The 23,134-nt window shown below is 42.8% G+C and overlaps 1 protein-coding gene across 3 annotated transcripts in view; it reads right to left on the minus strand.

The window, feature by feature from the left end:
- DAB2 (DAB adaptor protein 2) overlaps window positions 1–18,476 on the minus strand; it is a 42,809-nt gene extending 24,333 nt beyond the window's left edge. For 2 of the 3 annotated variants that reach the window (XM_048849878.2, XM_048849877.2), the window contains exon 1: window positions 18,291–18,476. The gene's annotated coding sequence lies outside the window, so the exon portion shown is untranslated. The remainder of the gene's footprint in view (window positions 1–18,290) is intronic. The other variant, XM_048849881.2, reaches the window with a different exon arrangement.
- Between the last annotated feature and the right edge of the window lie 4,658 nt (window positions 18,477–23,134).

The following is a 23,134-nucleotide window of genomic DNA, read 5'->3' on the forward strand; positions in this document are numbered from 1 at the left end:
GACTTTCAGTGCAGATGGGGTGGGATGAATATGTAGCTCTTTGGTTTCTATTTCTTGAATGTCAAACGGCAGAAAATTCAGTCTTAATTGTGAAATTCCTAAAGGGAAGTCATTCAAGTGGCTCTTTGGTGTAGGTTGCCTGTAGCCAATAAGGGTCTCTCCTCTACATACTGGCAGTCTTGGGAAATATACGTGTTCAGGATTTCCTATTACTGCCCTCAGATACAGCTGTTCTGCTGGGTAATATTGCAACATCTTCTAGGAAAGTATTTTCTCCTCTAGAGAAGTGGAAGCTGCAGTGTTGGTCGTAGTATTGCACTCAAACCAAGGCTATTGAAAGCCTGGAGCAAGATTATCAATAGACCAGATTGGAAGAGAATTTCCATGAAAAGCGGCTGTTGCCTTCCTTGCTCTAGTCAAAAGGCTAGTCGGTGTTTGGGCCATCCTCCTCCACCTGATTAGTCAGTCCCTGACAGGGGCAGCCAATAAAGCATCTCTTGCATAGGAGCACTCAAACCAGTTACTGGAGACCAGGAAGGGAGGCTGAAAACTAAAAATCTCATCTGCCTTCACTGAAGAGAGGCAGAGTCAGTGATAGCTGCTAATGGTGTCTGACTCTGCACTCTCAGAAAGCTGCCCAAGGCAGAAGTCTTATGTAGTCTGCTCCCCCTGCTTCTGAGATGACTTCTTGTGGGAAAATGGCAGCTGTCGGCAAAAAATTCCAGAAGTATCCAGTTTTGAGTCTAGAAAAATTTAGTTTGTTACAGTACAAAAAGAAATACTGGTTCAGAGCTTTGACACCCCCAAAAGCAACATGAAGTTCTGCTGCTTATTAGTCTTGCACTAGAGTCATCAGCTGTTGAAGTTTCTACACAAATTTATGTAGAAAAGTTCAACTGCAATTAAGGGAGGACCCAGAATGTTGTTCCAGGCTGCTTATTGGAAGCCAAGTGAACATGTTCCAAAGTGATCAAGCCATAGAAAAGACCAGGAGTCCTAAATCTAGTATTAATACCCATGTGTTTAGTCATGATTTTGGACTGCTCAGGAGTTTTGAACATTTATGCTGGATGTTACCCCGGAGGGGCGGGGGGGGACCACGGGCGGGGGAGAGAGGAGAGAATATCTTGGAACCAACACTGCTGGTTTGCAAGAGAGTTTCCTTAGCTAGAATATTAATTGGATGGTCCTGTTGCCTTTTCAGTTTAGTTTCCCACCACTATATAAAAACTTGATACTTGTGGCCATATAAATGAGATCATTGCAACAGAGACTATGACTAAGGCCAAAAGGGACCCATCATGATCATCTAGCCTGATCTCCTCCACATCACAGGCCACAGAACCTCACCCACCCACTCCTATAATAGACCACCTCTAGTTGTGTTACTGAAGTCCTCAAATCAGGATTTAAAGATTTCAAGTTATAGAAAAAAATCATTCACTAGTTTAAACCCACAAGTCAACTGTGCCCCATGCTGCAGAGGAAAGTGAAAAACTGAAGGTCTTTGCCAATCTGATCCAGGGGGAACCCCAAGTAGAGTCTATACCAAAAAGTTGACTGAAGATGAAGTCTAGGGTCAATTACAACACTTAAATCTTGGTGACCAATATGTATTAATCTCATTCCACTTAGAGATTTACACTAGAGGCATCTGCTTTAAATCAAAAGCAAGAGTAATTTTGTATGCATATGTAATAAGCATATTATGCTTGGAGAAACCTATGCATAAGTATTCTAGTTTTAGCTACACAATCTCTTCCATCACTAATTTTGACTAACCCAGATTCACCAGTTGCATCAAATTGATCCTACAGTTTACAGACTAGACCAAAAAGCTGGATTATAACCTCCCTAACTTTGAGCACTAGTAGCTGTATCTTAGTCCTAGTTAGTAGATCAACTAGGCTGATGATAAAGTATTTGTCCATCAGAAAGATTTCTGGAAGTCTTGATTCAGATGTACAGGTATGTGAAACTTCAAGTTTAATTTCTTTTTTAATGAAAAAGGTTTCAGCTCTTTGTAGATTCCTTAAAGTGAATTCTTTAGGACTACTGGTGTCACCATTACAAGCAGTGGAGTTTAAATGGTCTTTCAGCTCAGAGCAGCTTTGCAGGCCCAGGGAGAAGTACAATATCACCATTCCTCCATTAGCACAGCATGATAATTTTCTAGTCTATGGTGTCCCACCATTTAGTCACAGGTCTGCCTCTAGGTCAACCTGACATTGGTTGTGCTTGCATTATTTTCTTTGCCATCTTATCCATTTGTCTTCTATGAAGTCCCACCATTGGCTACAACTGGAAAAAATACAATCCTATACCCTGATTTCACTCCTTACTCTAAATTCATTGGTCTTTAATTCTATTTTATACCTGCCATCTTTCAAAGAACTCCACTTTATTTCATTCAGCCTTCTAATGTTTCTCATTTACTGTAACTACTTCCAGACCTCTGTATAATACTGTTGGTATATTGGGTTGATAAGTTTTGTAAACATCTTTATCAGTCCATTATTTTGTCAAATGGATATCTCCCTTTAACCTCATTCTTGGAGCCATCAGCACAGATGAAGCTGTCTAGAAACAAAATTCTACTTGTTCTAGTACTTCACTGCTGCATTTGAACACTGTTGTCCCTTTCCCCAAGATAAATGCCAAGATGACAAAGTGGTTACAAGTTCCAGTTTGACTGCACTGATTTTTCCTAAACTAGCAAGGAGTATCATTAATTCAAGTGTGCATGCCCATTGTACTAGGTCATCTGCATAAGCCCCTTATCTTAACTCTACAGTTGATGTCAGACTCTCCAACAAGGGCTCAGTCATTTGGAACTCTTTTATACCTTTTTTCTAGTCCTTAGGAAAAACAAAAATAAGGTATTGCAGTACTGAATCACCTCCCTAGTCCTAGTTAAGGCTCACCTGTTCATACATTCAAGGTCCTGGTACCTTCCCCTCAACATGAGCTCCCAGTGTAGCAATGAGTTACCAATCCTTTATTACTCTCTTCCCCATTCTTATCATGAAAGTCCCTGTCCAGTAGGTATGGGGACCATTCCTTGATGTAGGACTTTGCATTTTAATACAACTAAATGCATTGCTTGCATGGTAAAGCCATGTACCCATCTAGATCACCTGGTAACAGAATGTCAGGGCATTGTGACCACCTTTGTTTTCTCCAACTTTTATATTTACTGCTAGATCTAAAGATTGATCATTAAGCCCAGTAGTGATCCCTGTGGATGCCCACTAGATCCACACCCATCTGATTATTAGGATTCCCTACTGACAATGGCTTCAAGAGGTCAGTTAACCAGTTAATTTAAATTGGGCTTATATCAACTGTTCTCAAATAATTAGGTTGGAGTCAGGGAGGCAGCAACCAAAGGGGATGAAGTACTGTTTTGATGAGCACAGACAACTGCACTCCTTGGGAAGCCAAGATATGCCAGAGTGGTCCACTAAAGGCAAGGGATTACTTTCTGGAGCTCTGTTTCTACCCAAGGATTGAAGCTGCCTTCTCACTCAGAGCTTTTCTTGTCCTTGCAGGTATGTGCTCCCTAGTGATAGAAGTGTGCATTTCCCCATCCCTTTTGGAAGCTTATGCACCAGTTTAGGTTCCAAGGAGTTTCTTTAAAGTATTCCTAAAGGTTTAGATGGAAAAGATTGGACCCATTTTCACTGTGGAAGTCTGAGGTGTTCTCTCCTGCAGAGGGATTGTCCAGTTTCTAACCAGACTGTTTGTCCACAGCCAATAGGAAATGTGTACTGTACAAAGATTCCTCTGAAGGACTATATTATGACTCTGGGAATGAGCCAGGTTTGCAGGTTGCACTTTGAGCCAGGTTTGAAATAGCCCTCCATGTGTTTAAGTCTGTTGGCTTGTTTTATCCCAGTCCTGGAACAGATGTTTGAAAACTATGGTGTGCCAGCATTTTACTCCAGAATGTGGTCCTTCATTTGTGTGTGTGTGTGTGTGTGTGTGTGTGTGTGTGTGCAAGCAATAAAAGCAATACATTTGATGCACAGTTTGGAAGTCATTTACCATGCCATGGGAAGCGCTCTCACTCAGCTAGCTGGGAGACTCAGTCATTTTTCCTGCTGAGCCAGATGTTCAGGAATGTGTGAAGGTTATGCTATTGTAAAGTTAATGTTTCAGTGAGTTGGGCTTCTTTACTCTTTAGATAAGCCTCAGGACTAGCTCAAAAGAGCACCATATTTAGTTTAAAGAATTTCACTAAACAATTCTAGTTAATGGTCTGAGAAGAACTTGTGCTGAATGAGTACTCCCAGATTACTTCACCTAACCACTTTAGAGATAATGCAATGGACAAGTGGATGCTTCCAGCAGTAAGGGGTATTTTAAGTAGAGTGACAACCTTTTCAGAAGTGGGGTACATGCTGGATTCCCTTCCTCCAAGGCTCTGCCCAGGCCAGAGCTGCTCAGGGAGCCCAGGCTGCTGTGGGGAGCCCTGGACCCTCCACCTGCCCAGGGCAGGGTGCCAGAGAGCAGCCCCACCATGTATTACCCCCTCCCTCAAGGCATACCACCCAGGGCAGGTGGAGGGTCTGGGGCTCCCTGAGCAGCAATTACCATGGCCCACCTCTGGCTTCTGGCCTGGCCAGGTGGGTGGAGGTAGCTAAGGCTGACCTCAGTCCTTCCTTCCCCCAGAAGAGGCTGGCCCCACCTGAGCCTCAGACAGGTGCAAAGCAGAGCTGTAGAGAATCCAGGACAAATGCTGCCCTGAGTTATTCAGCCCAGAACTCTAACTCCGCATTTTGGGACTCTCCTGCACAATTTGGGACAGGTGGTCACCTTAATTTTAATGGCAAGGGTGCTTGCCCTTTTCAGAAGCAGCTAGCTCAGAAGCTATACATGCTTAGCCAGAAATAGGAAGGAGTTCCTCTATCTGCAGGTTTATGCCCTTCATACTCCTCTTGGGGGGGTGGGGGGAGAAGAAGAGGAGGGTGGCAGTGTCTGCTGTTCAAGTCCCTGCACTCTTAACAGCAGCTGAGGTCTTATTGGGTAATCCAGTCAGGTGTGATCAGTTGGGCCAGTGAGTGCTTCTAGTGTTCCCAGGGTATTCTCTAGCCCAGGGAGAACAAAGTTGTTCATTAAGATCAGCAGGTGAGCTGCACTGTTTTACTACAGTTGTGCAGGACACTAGTTCTCTCAACCTAGTTCTCTCTTGAAAGTCCTACTCCAGTTTGAAGCCAGGTCAGACCAGTGAGAACCTAGACAGGCCAAGTCAACATATTGCCAAGTTAGAAAAATCAAATAGCAACAGCTATTTTAGTTTATGTTGGCAACCAGTTTATATGTAACTGAGTAAGTCTTTGGTTGCTGCACTGTTACACTGCATCAGAAGCAGTACCACAAAAGCAGTATTCACAGGTGAGTACTATCCAAAACCTCTTTGCAGTGGGATGGATGAGATGCCATTAGTTCAATGATGAAGTAAAGGCATCCACTAGTGATGGGTCTGGATCAGTCAGCAGCTAGGGCACTGCAAGCCATTCAAGCCAAGAAGGAGAAAGTATTCCCATGAGAGCTGTAACCAATTGGCAGTTCAGTTATAGGAGGGGCAAATAGCTTTTCAGATGGGTCTGAAGCTTTCAGATAAAGATAACCAGGCTTTGGAAGAAGCAAGTGCTTAAGACTCAGGGGATGAAGTGATGCACAATTAATCCCATTTAATTGGCTGTTGATCACCTGTCTGTCATGATCACCTTGTGGCCATTCTGGGCCTATTGCTTATAAAGCCACCTGATTTTTGTGCAGCTTTCAGTGTTAGGTGCATTCTACTGTTGATGCTAGAGTCTTCCACAATGCAAGTGGAACACCTGCAAACAGTTTTTACTGATAGTGGTGGAAACAAGGCCACACTCTGTATTTTGGCCTTAGACCACACAGCAGCTAACACTTTGAAAGCCAAGATCAGATCACCACTCAAATGAAACAGGGCAGGCACACACAGACATGGCAACTTCACATACTGTATTGTGTATGCCATCTAATCCAGGAGTATGATTGGATCTGGGAAGAAACTCAAAATTTGCACATTCAGCATATGTATACAGAACACATTGCACTGACTGTATATTCATTGCCAGCACTTTATGAAGCTGGTCAACAGTAGCACTGGAAAGAGGGACAAATTTATATATACACACACACATTTCCTCTTCTGCCCCCATTCCTTTAGCTATTGGAATCTGAAGCCCTTAAAATGGAACTTCTAGTCCTTTAATTTTACTCTTTTTGAATTTAAGGAAGGATTATTTGTATTAGTCATTGTGCCAGTTTGTCATGCTTTTCAATTGAAAGAGGAAGCAAGTAATTCAGCTGAGTTATTGGAGATTTAGGAAAAAGTTCAAATACACTAGCCCTCAGACACTTGAAAAATTTGGCCTTCACACTCCTGAGTTATAGTGTAAGTGAGGGTAGAGTTTGGCCCTCAGCAGCTATGGTCAGAAGTTGTTCCACTAAGTGGAACATCCAGACTCATAAGGTATGCTTGACAGAAGACAGACTATTGTGTTAAAAACCAAACCACCCACTATTAGTCAGTTTAGGATTCTCTAGAAAGCTTAAAGTGTATACTTTGCGGTTATTATCTTGATGCCTCTACTTCTGGTAGAATATTGAGATCAGTCTCAGTTAATACCACTACTGATTCTATTTCAGAACTTGCCTAGCACTCTGTCAGGATCCAGTGGGGTGAAATGTATTTAGTGCTTGACCATGCATAAAGAGTGAGAGCATTCAGCATGCACATTTAGCACTGGTGGAGGGGGCATGCAGCACAGCACCTCACATAGCAGGCATGTTTGTTGATAAGAAACCTCATAGTAAGATGTGTCCCATGCAGCCATCTACCTCAAGGCAGGAAATCCTGCTGAGATTTCAGAGTGGTTCCAGGAAGTCTAGGTATTTCAGACTTAAATACAACCCTGCCCCCAAACTAGTATGTGTCTTATATGCCTATGGGAGGCTGTCTTAACTCAAGACTTTTAGTGCAGCTCATCCACCTGATAGTTACGATTAGTTTTACCATGCACTTCATAGAAGTCAGACCTGTAGCAAGGCAGGCTGACTTCTCAAAAGGCTAAGATATTCCAAGAATAATTGATTAATACACAGATGGTTAAGAACCATTTAAAAGGGTTTCCTCATAAGTTTCTAGGCTCTTTGGACAGCAGCTTTAACAGTTTATTTTAGGATTGTTGCCAATAAGCTACAGTACTGCTATTACTCTAGGATGGCTTCCCCCCGCTCCCCCAAATAGTTGGCAGTTAGAGAGATTTTGAAAACCTCAATTATGGTCATAACAGCATCCCTCTTGATAGCTTGTGCTGCTATTTGGAAACTGCGGTAATAAGACCACCATGTTAAGCAGAGAACTCACCTGCCATTTATAGAAACTGAAATAATTGTATTTCTGGCCCTGCAGCAAGGATCACGTGAGTTAAATTGTGTGGAGAAAGGAAAAAAATGGGGGGGGAGGAGGGAATATGGAGAGGCCAGAGGGAAAAAACTGACAGTAAAGTAAAAATCTCTACTAGACTGCCTAGTACTTTGTCCTCCTCACAGCATGTGCTTCTTCATTGTCCCTTGGTACTGCAAGGGCTTGATATAGACAAAAGTTATTGCATGTAAATATTAACCTTGAATTAGAACCCAGGAGGCCAAGAGAGGACAGGAAAGCAAGGCTTTATTGCCGACTCCAACATATCCTGTTGGGAATAAGGGAAGTTGCCAGAACTGCTGCAATAATTTAAGTACTACGAACATAGTTTTGTAAGGCAATGTTTTCTCCTAACTAGTCAGTCATTTGAATTCCTAATAGTTTAGAAAGCTTGTATTTTGTACTTCTGCTTCAGCTCTTACTAAATTAGTCTGGAGAAGACAGGCACGACAACCCAATAGTCAGGAACTATTAACAGCAGCTGCATAAAGATACCATTAAATCCATTTGCCAAAAGGACATCTTTAGTCTATTACACAGCTGTTGGAGGATATTGTCAGTTTCCAGTGGCACAGGTGATGCCATCTATTTTTAAGAGAAGCCTGGCAGCTCTTCTTTTTAAGAAAAAAAGGAAGACAAACCACCCCTGAGCATTCTACCAACAAGTGGGTTAATTTACTAAAAAAAGTTAGTGGAATAAGCTGAAACAGGGTAGAGAGAAACATGCTGCTCTCATGAGAGAGTCTGAAATAATCTAGGATACTAACAACACATTAATACTTGGGGCAGCTTCTGCTATACAATAGCACATTCATGTATGTCCCTGTGTGGCTTGACTGACAATGACAATTATGAACATAAATCTCTGGACTGGATGCTAATGTTGCACATTTTACTGTTTAAACACTGTTGCATTGGCAATGAACTGAGTAACCTTGAAAGGCATTGTGCAAGCATTAGTGAATTAGAAAAATGAATGCACTATTTCAGACATCTGCCTTTTGATCAGGGTCTTTTGGGCACATCTGGAAAGTTGAAGTGCTAGACTGGAAATGTTTTGCCTCATTATTAAAGCACCCAAAATGCTAGAGCACTGTGTGCTTTGAGTGGTCAAGGGCATGAGTTTACACTTAAATTGAATGAACCTACTGTAGTGCAACAGCTTAGATTGGACCATGACCTGCTGAATAAGAACTGAATTTACCACTTACGATTGGAAAGTGGTACCATAGTCAGCCAGCAAGCAGTCCAACAGACATGGGCGTAGAGCCTAATCAGAGACCCTAGTGGGGTTAGCCTCCTCATGGGCCTCACTACAGATCATAGTTCTAATTTCCCTGAAGTGAGGTTTGGGGGAGGAGGGAGAATTACCAATTTACCTTTTGGCTCACATTTCTGAATTTAGTGTCCCAATGACATCATGGGGGTATCAGAGTGCAAATACCGCAGGCTTCAGAAGAAGCCTGCTTATGCAGGCATTTCCCTTTTGTTAAGGGGAATACTTTACACCACACTGCATTTATAGCAATATCCTTGTCTCTTGCTGCCTACATCTAGGCATGAAGAGGCAGTTTGCATGAGACTGACCCAGAGTTTTAAGAGCAGGAGTAATTTGGTTAACTGTTTTTCACATCCAATTCTAGTGGGATATATATAAAGACTCAAGCAACCAAAATCCAGATGCAAATGGAGTCTGGATGGCTGCCAGTGGGCACCTTGCCTTTTAAAGCAAATTAAATTTTTTTTTATTAAAGCTAATGTTTAAGTTAAATACACAGGTTGAGAAAAATGTCTTTCCATCTGGGTATAATGTTTAGATCATCCACAAATACAAAGTCTGTTTAAAACTCATAAGATACATACTACAGTTTATTCAGTTCACTGGAGTTATCAAACTGTCAAATCACTTACTAGAATAATTTTTGGTATGCAATTTATTACCAGTCATTCTTTCCATACCAGGTATAAATGCTTGGCTTCCCTCCCCACCAGCCACTAAGAGTCCTTCCTCTTTCCAAGAGACTGGAAGTTTTTTTTTTTTAAAAAGGAGCCATACTCCAAGTTAATGTTGATGGCAAGCTCATCCCAGCATTGCTATGATCAGTTTTAGTCTAGCTACCGTCAGACATTTGGTGACCTTTCACTAATATCAGCTTTTGCCTTGAGGTCTAAGCAGCAATCACAACACAGCTGGTCAAAGCTATTGCTTAGCTAGTTTACAAGAGTCAAGTTCACAACACTAAAGATAAGTACTATTGGCTCAAATGACTTTCTAGAAACAGTTTTGTCTCAGTCATTTAAATGAGCTACTTTAGTCAGCTGGGGTCAGGGTTTATGCCTTTCACCAAGGTGTATCCTTATGACAAGGGTCACAGGCCTGCTTCTGTAGACTATTCTCTTTGTCAACAGCGATAGTTCCCATGGTTTATTTATGAGGTAATGTGTTTCAGAAGGTACTGGGTAGTCCCCTCCCCTGCCACTGCACTGGACTCCAGTACTGCCAACCGCTGAAGCAATGTTTAATTGCTATGAAAGGTAGTGATGGGGAGCCTGTTCCTTGGCTACTGCCTTTAAGTCTTATATTACTGAAGTTTTTGGCTGCTAAACTTCAAAAAAGGATTGTGAAGCCAGTGACTAAATCATGGTGGCCACAGGGATTGCTTTGTGACAGCTCCATGTACTCCAAGGTCTTAGTACAGGCAACAAGGAGTCATTCCAGTTATCCACCATCCAAATGCCTTTCCCATATCAGCTTAGTTTACTAGCTGTTGCTCCATCAACTGATCAGGACAGTCTGTTCTCATGATATCATCCCACCAGTTTTTGGTCTTTACTTAGCATTTGATTTTTTTAAGACTCCAGGAAGTACAAGAACATGGCTTAGTCAGCATTTACATAATTTTTCAGGTTGTTTTTAACTAAAGCCAGGCATCTGTTGCCTACTCATCTAACAGTTCTCAAAATGAACTGGCTATTCATCAGTTTAAAGGATTTTAACATATTACAAATCTGTTCTCAAACCTGTGACATTCTAAGGAATTTGTACATTTTTAGGAGAGCTGGTTGGAAGAGATTCAATAGCCAGCTTTCTGTGGGAACGGTTTTGGCCAGATTCCAATATTGGTTTATAACTCCATGAATATAAGTACACCCAAATCTTTGGGCTAGTTCCCAACAGAGCTGGTCACCAAGCTCTAGGAAATACAGCATCTATAAATTGGAACATCATTCTGCTTATCGGCAGTTTACTTAGTTCTTAGCAGCACCCAGGATTTTACTGTAAGAGTCTATACCAATGCATTATTCATATTTGAATTGGTTGCAATCTGCACAACCCCTTATCCCATCTGAAGCTAGTTGGGTAAAGGGCAAAATGGCCTTGTGGCTATTGCAGTTCTGGGTCATTTAAATATAGGTGACAAAAGTAGATATTTTCAGTTTGTACTAAGAAGCTTTAGACAAGTTTGTTGATCACTGCAAGGCAAGAGTTTGTCAAGATCCAGAAGTTGGAAGCTAGAGTTTCTCCTCAGTATGGATCTCTTCTGTCCTATAAGGAACTTTTAAGATGTAGCTTCAATGGTCCTAAAAAGGTCTCATAAGACTATAGTTTCTGAAGTGTAGAGATACATTTGTTGCTTTAAGCCTTGACTTTCAGTTCTTCCAGTTCTATTTCACCATTTGTTGTGGATCCTCACTACTTTAGTGTTGCTTAATTAAGTCGATTTGACTCAGACTAAGTGCATTATAACTCATGTAAACAAAGAATTTTAGCAAGGGAATAGCTCAGTGCCATTTAATCTCCACCTGGAATTGTAGCTCAAGAGGCATACTCTATAGTGAAAACATCTTCTCACCACTCGGAGTAAATTCTCTTTAAGAACTCTGCCATCTCCCACTTACCCAGTAAAGTTGGGACTTTTCCCCCTACATTGAAGCAGTTAGCGTTATTTCAGTTGCATGTTGTAAGATCTGCCACTATTGGGACATCCCTCTTTGCAGTTTGAACATGTGACTATTTCATTAGACCAGAGGTAGGACTATTGCCTATCTTCTGCACAGCCTGCCATGGTATACAATGCGGATGATCCAACTATCTACCACAAAGTTGGAAGAAAATAGGATTTACTCCATCACCCTTGTGGTGTTTAAGAGTAGTGTGATCTAAGTTAATAGTTAAGATCTATTGGGCTAGGATTTGATTGAGAATTTGCATTATGCTCAGGATCTGAGCATGGAATGGATGATTCAGCAAGTGCTTAGAATTATCCTACAGAAGTGTTTCTATAGAGATGGAAAAAAGTACTTCATGAAAGCTAAGAACGGTCAATCTGGAAAAGCAAATTTAAAATCTAATCTACTTCAATACAGATATGTTAACTATCCACTATGGGTATGTCTACACAGGAATAAAATACCCTCAGCTGGCCCAGGTCAACTGACTCAGGCTTCAACTCTGGGATGGGGGCGAGGAGGGAAGGGGAGAAGCCATGTACATTCAGGCTCAGGCTGCAGCCCAAGCTCTGGAACCCTCCACACTTTCAGGGTCCCAGAGCTTGGGCTGCAGCCCAAGTGTCTACATAGCAATTTCCCCGCCCCTGCTTCCAGCTCCAGAGTCCAAGTCAGCTGACCTAGGCCAGCCACAACCATGCCACATACCCTTGGCCAGTACAGACAAGAGTGAAGCAAACATCTCACTGCTTCATGTGTCTCACATGCTTGTTAATCCACTGGAAGATGCTCAGATATTAGCAGTGAGCACAGTAGGAGAGTCTAGTCTCTCTAGACTAGTGTCCGAGGGAGATTTGGTAACTGCCAGTTTGAAAATATGAAATGCTCTGTCAGATACAAGGATGAGTCTCTAGGGGCCTGGGGAGTTGCATAGCACGGATAGTCTGAGTGGGAATTTGTGCTGCCGCTGCTGCCATTGCCAAAGCTGAGTAACTGGAACCATTTGCTTATACCTCCCTCTGTAACTAGAGTTAAGACTAGTGTCTTATTTCTGCCTAAAAGATCTATAGGGGAGGTTCTCATCTGAACTATTCTCTGCCTCAGCATTTTTAGGTCTCTTTCAGTGGGCTTCCCTAGGTGGTCATTCAACATTTTACAACTGCATATGGATTCTCCCATTAGACATTACTGGCAGACTGCAATATCTTCCTGGATGCAAGATAGAGGGAATTCATGTTCTAGAAAATTACGATAAGGAAGACTTACAGTATGACAAAGCCTGGGTGTAGCAGTCAAGAACTCCAAGTTCTAATCCTGACTGACATAGGCTTCCTTTGTACCTTTTTGCAAGTCAGTCATCTCTAGGACCATCTTGTCCCACATCACCCTTTGAAAAAAAAGAATTTTAGCTACCTCACAAGCAATGTTCCCTCTAATTTTTGACAGGCCCATGTGTGCAAAAGATTTCTTCTGTGCAAATTGTTGTGCGTGCAGTGTTTCACCATGTGCACAGGGTTTAGGATCTGTGTGCGCATGCACAGCTTAGAGGGAACAATGCTCAGAAGTGCCTGGAGATGGGGCTCACCTTCTACCTGGGAGGAAGAGATTAGGCACCAACTTTGAACCCTGCTCTGAAGCTCCATCTTGCAAGTCAACCTCCGTCTAACAAGTGTTTGCAGTTTGATGCCCTTATCTTCTGATGCTGAAAACAAAGACTGCCTCCTCCAGTTTTTGCCTTTCAAGATAGGAATAGTACAAAAGGCCAAAGAACCTCCTTTCTCTATTGGAGTTGTCAGGGTTGATCACAAGGAATGATTACAGCACTATCAGATCTGATATTCATAGTGAATTACTTGTCTCATATTGTAATCCCTTCAGTGCTCTTATTTATCTTGTCCTATATAGGTAGACAAGTCTTATTCTTGATATCATGTGACAAAATTCCACAGTAATTTCAGATGTTAGGATTCTATGAAGCAGAATGTTTGCAGTTACATGGCACTTTAGTCCTCATGTATCAAGGTAAAAATTGCCAGCTAGTATCTTGTACAGGTCTCTTGCAGGACAGGGAACAAGTGTCCAGTCAGTGTCTTTTTAAAGCCTCCTGAATTGTGTACAGTCACTGAACCTTGTTATTTTAATAAGAGAATCCCCATCCTATGAATCACTGGATGATCCTATAAGGATCTAATAGGAACTAGTAGAGAGGGAGGAAATTCAGTCAAGGCTAATGTGCTGTCCTTAACTGGTCCCGTTGAACTGAAAGTGTTATGATTAAGAGGATGTGTATTATCAGTGTTTGTTACTTTGGAGACAGTTAGAGGGAGTGAAGGCCTGTTGTCGGGAGTTTTATCAAGTCTTTAACCCAAGAGCATTTTGCAGAGTTCAGGGACGCTGGTGGTTCTTCACTTATATTGGGTCACACACATCGTGTCAGCAATGTGTCATTCTGAGGGGTTCTCTACACCCAGGGGCAAACCTGGGTCAGTGGGATTAGTGTGTAGAAAGTTAAGTATTGGAAGGAAGAGGCTAAGTTAAGTGTTGAACAAAGCTAAGGACTTGCCTACACAAGAAAGTAGAGCCAGTTTAGTTACACCAATGCAATATAATAGACCTTGCCTATACACAAGCAGTATTAGCAATAGTAGACATCTACATTTCAAGATGTCTGCATTCAGTTTGTTTTGAGTCCCAAGACCATGATGTTCTGGCAGTCAACTCATTTATTACCAGGCATTCCCTAGCCACCACCCTCCCACTTCACCTCCAGCTAGCGTTCCCTCTTCTCTGTAGAGGCACCTTCCTCCCCCTAAGTCCGCTAAGGGCATTTTAGTGGTTTACATCAGCATTTGTACTCAAAAAGCAGAGGTGTGACAAGATGGCTTCTGCAGTAACCTGGCTAGCCTCAGCATTCACTCCTGCAAGAGACTTTAGTTCAAGGATGTCAAGTTGATTGGTATGTCAGTTAGCCATGATTCCTTTCTATTACACCTGTTCCAAAAAGAGTCTAGGATTGCTAGCTCTGTTCATGTGTTATTCCCAGTGGGAGTAAGCTAAACAATGTCCAACCTCTGATCTTAAAATTCTTCTTACTAGAAAGCCACAGTTTCTTCCATTGAAGTTTTCAGGATCCCTTATCTGAAGGATACTTAGGACATTAATCTAACTATGCACTGAAGGCTGTGGTTAATTAAATTGGGCAGAAGATCTGAATCTTACTGATAGGCACTAGTAAGGACAAAATATTGCCCTTATCCCTCCCCTAGCCTGAGGGAGCTTACTTCCACTGACTGAGAACAGATCCCTAAAGTATTCTGGTGGCCAATAAGTGAGTCTGTTGCTTTGAGTGCTCTCAAAGGACAGTAATGTCATCCAAACTGCTGGCCCTGCTGAATGCAGTCCACATGCATCCCAGAGTGCTGGGTCAGCGCAAAAGACCACCCAAGTGTCATAGAAGCACGTAGCTCATCAAAAAAGGATAGGAAGCCTGTGGGCCTGGCAACAGTACTTGAAGATTACAGCATGGTTTCAGGCTACCCCATTTCATCTCTGGACATCCACATCTTCTCATTCCATCTCTCAGCAGCCTGCCCAGCTGGGAGACCACAATCCCCCTCCTTGAAACCAAGTATTATTGACTTAGGTTCCCACAGAGCCCAGGGACAGATGTCTTTTCTGCCTGCTTCATTTAATGTGTCCCACATCCAGTTGTCTTATTCCTGTATTCAGAATATTTCCATCTGTAAAATGGATTAGTACTCTTCCTTCACAGAGGTAAGCATTCATAAGACGGTGCTCAGCAACCATCAACTACAGGCATATGGACAGCTCTCTCCTCGAAGCAGATCTTGACTGACAAAGCTCTGGCTCCTCCCTCCCCCCACCTTAGAGTTCTAAACACTGAAGACAGCTGCAAGGACATAGATAAGAAATACTTGCCATGTTCCTGCTGCGTCTCCAGGCCATCCAATGGATATTGGACCTGCCTTCCCCCCCCTCAAGGAAACTTCCTATGAAGCATTAGGGAGACATTACCACTGTAAAAGTGAGGATTTTATAGCAGTCACAACTGATTAAGTTCTCTGGGGTTAGGACCACATCTTCCGGTTCATAGCATGCCAAACAGACAACTGGTGCTTAGTTTGTTTCAATTGACATTGGGAAAAAAAACAAAACACAATGAAGAGATTGATAGTAAGTCATGCTGTAGCAAAGTCTAATACCAGTTACCAGAAAGGATGAGTGAAGATGGTAAAAGGTATTAAGAGTCACCTGAAATGTTGGAGTTGAGTGGATCTAAATGCCAAGAAGTCTTAAGTTTGGTCTATTCTTCAGGAGTAAGGGTCAAGGAGTAAATGGGGCCTAGAGTAAAGGTCCTAGTGACTTGGGAATGCTCTCCTATTTACACCAATCTTTTCCTCAGTCTTACTCATCTTTTGCCAATTAATGCTTTATTCCTGTGGCTCACCTATCTTAATTTGCATCTTTTATACCTTTTGGGGGTTCTCTGTTCACGGCAAAGGTTGGTTCCATTTCAAAGTTAGGAATGGAATTCATGCTTTAAACCCAAACCCAAGACATTTGGCAATTTCAGAAGTTTTCCCAAAGGACAAGATCCATTTTGGTTTGGTAGAGCAGGAAGGGCCTATATACACCATGATTCCCAAGATAGAGTACTCTTGGAACGGATTTTGCACATGGGAAGGATAGGGAAGAATGATCTTCTATTGCCCTAGGGACCCTATTTTGAAGCCCATTTTTGAGGCATCTTCTAGTATATTCCTTTTCCAGATGGTTATGGATTTGCACCAGAACTGAGTCTGGAATCAAATCTTTAGCTTCTGTGAATGAATTAACCATTTTCCCCATCCCAATTTCTATTACTAATTCTTACATTTGAGTTAGGTATTGAAGGGGGGTGAACGTCTCAGAACATGCATTTGTTAGTGGTAGTAAAAGCACAAGTGCCACTTGCCATCAGAAGGATAATTTAAAGGCACCAGTGCCTAATCTAAGAGTTTTCATAACCAATGAAGGGACATGTTCCCTTCTACAGTGTCCCTGCCCATCCCCCGAAGGGGGATTTCAGCCACGTGCATATCTCTGCTGACGAGATGAAGATACCTTGCTAGATTTAGCTTAGACTTTTGGTATTTGTACCATTTTCTTGGTCTAGTTACTCAGGCTTCTACAGTGTCCCAATTTCAGGTATTTTATCCTGTATTAAAACCACTTTTCCTTACCTAGTTAACTGTGGAAGCCACAGCAACACTGAAGGGGAAATATTTGTGGCTTTTTAAAGAGGATGAGGCCAGTCTCTGCAAGGGACATGCTGCTGTTAGATGAGGATTTGCTCTTGCTAGGCCACCCAGGTATACAGTCATCCTGTCTCATTGGAGGAGACTTTATCATCATTTCCTAGCTTGTTTAGCTAATTAAATGTGCTGCTCTTTGTTTTTAAAGCAGTGGAGAGAATGGTTACACCAAGCTGCTAAATAAATTCTACTGTAGGCAAACAATAGATTTAGGACACCAACCAACTACTGCTCAGAACAAGGACATTGCCTTGAACAGTCTGATAGGTCCCCCAATGAGTGTCATCATGATATTCTGAGCAGTGAGGGCATACATTTGTCCTGTAACCCATTTCTGTTTTTTTCCATCCTTAAGAGGAGCTCCCTTTCACTAGGCAGGGGCTTTTTTTTTGGCTACAAGATTTGTCACATTCGCCTGTAAGAGTTCACCCATCACTACTGAGATGTCACCTACTTGCCCCAAGTGCAGACATTAGAAAGCCAAACAAACAAGATGCTCAGGCCAAAATGCTTAGTTATGTTCTCACCCTTTTCTCTCCCCCACCCCCATTGGCAGTGAGTGACTGGATTCTTTCATCCACACTATTTCTAGAACAGCAGGTTTTTACTAGCTATATTACTACATATATAAAAATAAAGCTTGTCTTAATCCCCTCCTAGCTGCAGAAAGTGCTTGTTTATTTTGCTTGGTGTTCTTGGGCTTCTTTAGGAGATGGGCCCTTTTAGACTCCTGAAAGCAGGATGCAGACATTTCCACCCAATTTTAGCTGGAGCCTTATTTTGGGAGTAAGGCCATGCTACTGCCTAGCATTAATATCCCCCCATATCGATTTAAAAACCGTACTAGTCCTAGGCTATGAAAGCCATCACAGTCACAGCTGGCTCCAGAGATTTAACCCAGTCTCTCGCGTCCCCTCCCCCAGCACGGTTACTATTGTACGTTTCAGCGCTTTAAAGGCGTTAGGTAGCCCCAGTGGGGTCTCGGTCTTTGGCAGAGCCTTTACTTAAGGGCGTTGCCACAATAAAGCCCAAGTTCGCGATCAGTCAGCCCCCCAGGAAGAGTTTTTCCTAGTGATAGAAATCAGAGACTTCGTGAGGGAGAAGCCAAGACCAGCTGGTAGGCGATTAGTCGGCTCCCGTTCCGAGGGGTCGCCTTCTCTTGGCTGCCTGGAGCCCGTTTTACAGGCTCGCCCCAGGGACGCTGCGGGTTGGGCTCGGAGTCCCCCGGCAGGCAGGCAGAGCCCAGCAGGGGGAGGCTCAGACCCCGGGCAGCAGGCGCCCCGGGCACGCCGAGGGCGGTTCGCTCTAGCCAAGCCTGCGGCGTCCGGCTCAGAAGCAGGGGGCAGCAACCCCAGCGAGCGAGTCAATGTCACACTCGGGAACAGGGTGGGGGCTGCTGCCTTAAGACCGGATTCTTAGCGCCCCCTCCACCCCTGTACTAGGGGCAGTCTGGCCTGGAGCCCCTAGGAACCTTTACAAGGAGCCCCCGATCGATCCCCCCCCCCCAAAAAAAAAGGTAGGAGGAGGAGGAACCACCCTCCTGAAGAGCTACTTACAGCCTAGCTCCGTGCTATTCGGTGCATACTCCTCGGGCTACAGCCGGTAGAGTAGCTGACACCGTGGGCCCGGTTAAATATTCAGTTGTATTCCAGCCTTTAGTGTAGTTAGCCACTCACAGCCAGAGATATGGTTTTAATCAGATGCTGGCAGCTGAGGACTACCCAGGAATGTGCTGTGATGATTTTGCTGCTTGGGCTTGGCTACTCCCCCTCAACGTGTCGGTGCTTCCAAACTTAACCCTTTGCAAACCAGGACTGAAGGGAACCAGGGCTGTTAGGCTGTTATGCAATAATGAGTGCTACAGCAGAGAGGAGAAAATGACATTAAAGGGGTTGATTTAAACCCACAGCAGGAAATTCGGAGGTTTTTAAATTAGTTGTGTGCGTTTTTAAGGCTCAGAGGGAATTCACAAGTAAGGGGTGGAAGGTCTGTAGCTCACAAATTCTGCAGGTATTATCATTCATAAAGAGAAACCCGAAATGCATTTTTAGAAAGCACCTCCAAACTCCCTCTGTGTAGAGGGGATCCAAAGCCTGGTCTCAATGTGTATATGTTTATATTTATTTGTGGAGATGGTGTTTAAAAATCCATACCCAGATGCAGATATGAATTTGAGTACTTTATAACTGGCTGAACCAAAATCCTGGATCAAGGCATCTTCAAACTTTGGGTCGTAGGCAGGTTGTATCCAGATCTGACTTTGGCAGCTTACACCAATCTTTACTCAAAGCACTTATATTGTTTTTGTTCCCCAGTATTGGATCCTGTCATCTCTCCCTTCCCCCCACCCAGTTACAATATATATTAGGAAATGTGGAGTGGGGAAAGGTGTGTTTTATGCGAAAGTCATGCAATGCCCTTTATTTCATCACTGGACACTTGGGGAGGGAGGTGGTTAAATATATCATGTGCTGTATATTTTATGGTCTCCATCTAACCCTGCATACAAAACCACCAGACTGCTGAGAAGAGGCCCAAGCCTGGAATAACAAGGGTGCTGGATATCTGGTGATGACACAGGTGCATTAACACAGCTGTGCCTGGACTATGCTTGATTCTCAGTGGTGCGCTCAGTCCCTCACTTCAGAAGCTGAAAATTCTCTCATAAGGGAGAAAAAAACATTTTATACCCCAGCCTTGCAGACACTTAAGGAAGTGCATGCTACTTATGTGTGTAAAGTTACTTGCTACAAATAACAATATTCTTGTTACACATGTCTGTATAAATGTTTGCAGGATTGGGACCTCGGTTATGTTTTACACTGTTACATCTGAGATTAATAATATTTTATTTGTTCAGCACCTGCCACTAAGGGGCTCTAATCATAATCAGGATCAGGGTTTCTGGGTGCTACTGCAATATGTATTTTAAATAATAACTGTCTCAAAGTACTCTAGAAGACTTAGGTAACTGGTCCTCTTAATATAGGCACTTGTGAGGTAGGTTTTGTCCCTAGTAAATAGGGAGATGCTAAGAAGTGACTTGCATAAAATAACCCACCACACACAGGATTAGAACTCTTAGAATCATAGAATATCAGGGTTGAAAGAGACCTCAGGAGGTCATCTAGTCCAACCCCCTGCTCAAAGCAGGACCAGTCCCCAACTAAATCATCCCAGCCAGGACTTTGTCAAGCCAGGACTTAAAAACCTCTAAGGATGGAGATTCCGCCACCTTCCTAGGTAACCCATTCCAGTGCTTCACCATCCTCCTAGTGAAATAGTTTTTCCTAATAGCCAACCTAGACCTCCCCCACTGCAACTTGAGACCATTACTCCTTGTTCTGTTATCTGCTACCACTGAGAACATCCTCTTTGGAACCCCCCTTCAGGTAATTGAAGTCTGCTATCAAATCCCCCCTCGCTCTTCTTTTCTGCAGACTAAATAACCCCAGTTCCCTCAGCCTCTCCTCATAAGTCATGTGCCCCAGCCTCCAGCAACTCATGCCCTTGCCCACCCACAACACAGTCCTCTCTCCAACACAGTTTATTTGTAAATTTCATATGCACTATTTATTGTAGTACTGAAAGAGACCCCAGTACATATATGATGTTTTACCAAAGGCACTGCACACTAGGGTTTAGTGTAGAAATGCCACAAGGCATTTAGTTTTACACCAGCACTCAAAGTGTCACTAATAATCTAATGGTAAAACTGCTCTGCAGCTAAATGTTTTATGGCTAACTGGAAAAAACTGCAGCTGACTTCAGAGAATAAAATGTCTTTAAAAGTCTTAACCTAGTGTACTATCATTTTTTTTCATTCAGCTCAAAATCAAAGCCTTAATGTTTCATACTTTTGAGTTAAAAGCTAAAATTCACAAATGGTACATTAAACATACCTAATGGGATTGTTTTTAAGTATAGGAGGACTCGGGCAGCAACCCCAACTGGAATACAGTTATTTTATCTGTATGCAATCTAGGATTTTGATAGCAGGCTTCATATTTTATAAAAAGAAGAAACAGTCTTATTTCAAGGTGGATTTGTACAAACATATGAATCAGACAAAGCCCGTTGCAGCTTTAAACCTGCCTATTAAAGTGTTCACAGGTGAGCGAGTGCTGGGTTTTGCAGGATGGTGATTTTTAAAATATTTGTTGTGTCTGATATTACCACTGTTGGCATAGGTTCAGTGCCCTACCCAAGATGCTGGGTTTTTAAGTTAACCCTTTGTTGTGCAGAACAACATCAGTCTAGGTGCCTCACAGATGCAAGTCATTTTTCAGCAGGTCTAAAATTATCTTGCAGTTACAGCTGGAAAGCCTCACCACTGCTAGTTTTTCCATTGCTTTTCTGGATGTTAACTCTGTCTAAGCCACCGCCTGCTCTTCTTGTTGGGATTTCAATTTAGATGGGAGAGAGGGAAACAAGATTAAATAAAAACATTGAAAAGTAGATTCCTTTGCAAGACACCAATGTTAGCTTTGGACACATGAATGCCTTGAACATAGTGTCAGTAACAGTTTGCAAAAAATCTGCTTGCAGCGAGGCAAAGTGGTAGCTAATCCCGCAATGGCTTGCTCAAGAATGCATAGTTTATTATAAAAGTAATCTTTTAAGATTTTATTGGAATGTGCTTCCACAGCGGTGTTGCTGCCTTTGTGGGCTTTACTATGTGTGTCATCTCATCCATAATTAAACTTTTCACTCACAGATCTGGGACTTTTTTTTTGGAAAACCTCCCACTTTGAGTGCTGGAATTTCATTTGAACTTTAAATAGTGCCTTGGAATTTGCCATAAGGTAAACTGTCTGCTCCTGGATTCCTCGCTTCTCCACTACAGATGTTATGGCCATGTAGTAAAAGGCTGAGCTCTACAGAATCAGCAAATTCCTTATATCTCCCCTAATGTCATGACCATTGAAGGGAATTAAATTATTAATCAGATGGTGTGGTTATCACCATAGAATTTTCACTTTGGTGAACAATGGAATAGGAATCAGCAGATATCTGGCTTAAGAGATGCCTTTCAGTGGAAACTTCACCAATGCGAACTGAGAGAAGGCAGAGTATGTCAAAGGAAATAGAAAGGAAGAATTTGTACTTCAACCTTTGGACTGCTCGGTGTTGTTCCTCATGTGGCTTCGGCCTACTATTTTAAAAAAAAAATTATACATTCAGTTAGTTAAAGATAAAATATCAATCCGTTTTCTGAAACAATCAGCATCCTTCTTAAATTAAAATCACTTTGTATTTCTCTCAGGCCAGTTCAGTGCTGGTGGAAAGTTCTGTCTAGAAACCCCGGGGGAATGAAGTCTTCTGTCTTCAGAACAGATAGAGAAGCATCTTAACTTATACCAACACTAGCCCATCAGTGAATCTCACACTGGACCTGAAAATATTACATCTAGAACCATTCAATTCTGGGCCTGTTAGCCACTTAATGATAAAGGTGGTGGTAGTTATGCCAGTTCATTTAAAACTGGACTGGACCCACTTCCACCTTAAACCACCCACTAGTGGCCTGGGCTGGATTTGTGGTTCCCAAATTCAGGGCAAATTCTGCTCTCACTAACATGGATGGGTTTAAACCCAATTGATGCAAATTGGAGTGCGCTCACATGAGTGAGAGTAGAATTTGGCTCTCAGAGATGAAAGGCTTGTGGTGAAACCCAGTATCTGAGCCTTCCCTTGCCACCTGCAGTTTGTCCCAAATTTTAATGTGCTTGTTTTATATATAATTTGCTTCCAGAACTCTCATCATAAAGGTGTAACTAGCTTTTAGGGTATGTCTACACTATGAAATTAGGTCGAATTTATAGAAGTTGATTTTTTAGAAATCGTTTTTATATAGTCGATTGTGTGTGTCCCCCCACACAAAATGCTCCAAGTGCACTAAGTGCATTAACTCGGCGGAGCGCTTCCACAGTACCGAGGCAAGCGTCGACTTCCAGAGCGTTGGACTGTGGGTAGCTATCCCACAGTTCCCGCAGTCTCCGCTGCCCATTGGAATTCTGGGTTGAGATCCCAATGCCTAATGGGGCAAAACCACTGTCACTGGTGGTTCTGGGTACATGTCGTCAGGCACTCCCTCCCTCCATGAAAGCAATGGCAGACAATCGTTTTGTGCCTTTTTTCCTGGGTTACCTGTGCAACGCCATACCACGGCAAGCATGGAGCCCGCTCAGCTCACTGTCACCGTACGTCTCCTGGGTGCTGGCAGATGGGATACTGCATTGCTACACAGCAGCAGCTCATTGCCTTGTGCAGCAGACGGTGCAATAGGCCTGATAACCATTGTCATCATGTCCTAGGTGCTCTTGGGTGCGTTGGTGAGGTCGGTCAGGAGCGCCTGGGCAGACATGGGCGCAGGGACATAAGTAGGAGTGACTCAACC

This window comes from Caretta caretta, chromosome 5, assembly GCF_965140235.1.
Source record: "Caretta caretta isolate rCarCar2 chromosome 5, rCarCar1.hap1, whole genome shotgun sequence".
Lineage (NCBI taxonomy): Eukaryota > Metazoa > Chordata > Testudines > Cheloniidae > Caretta > Caretta caretta.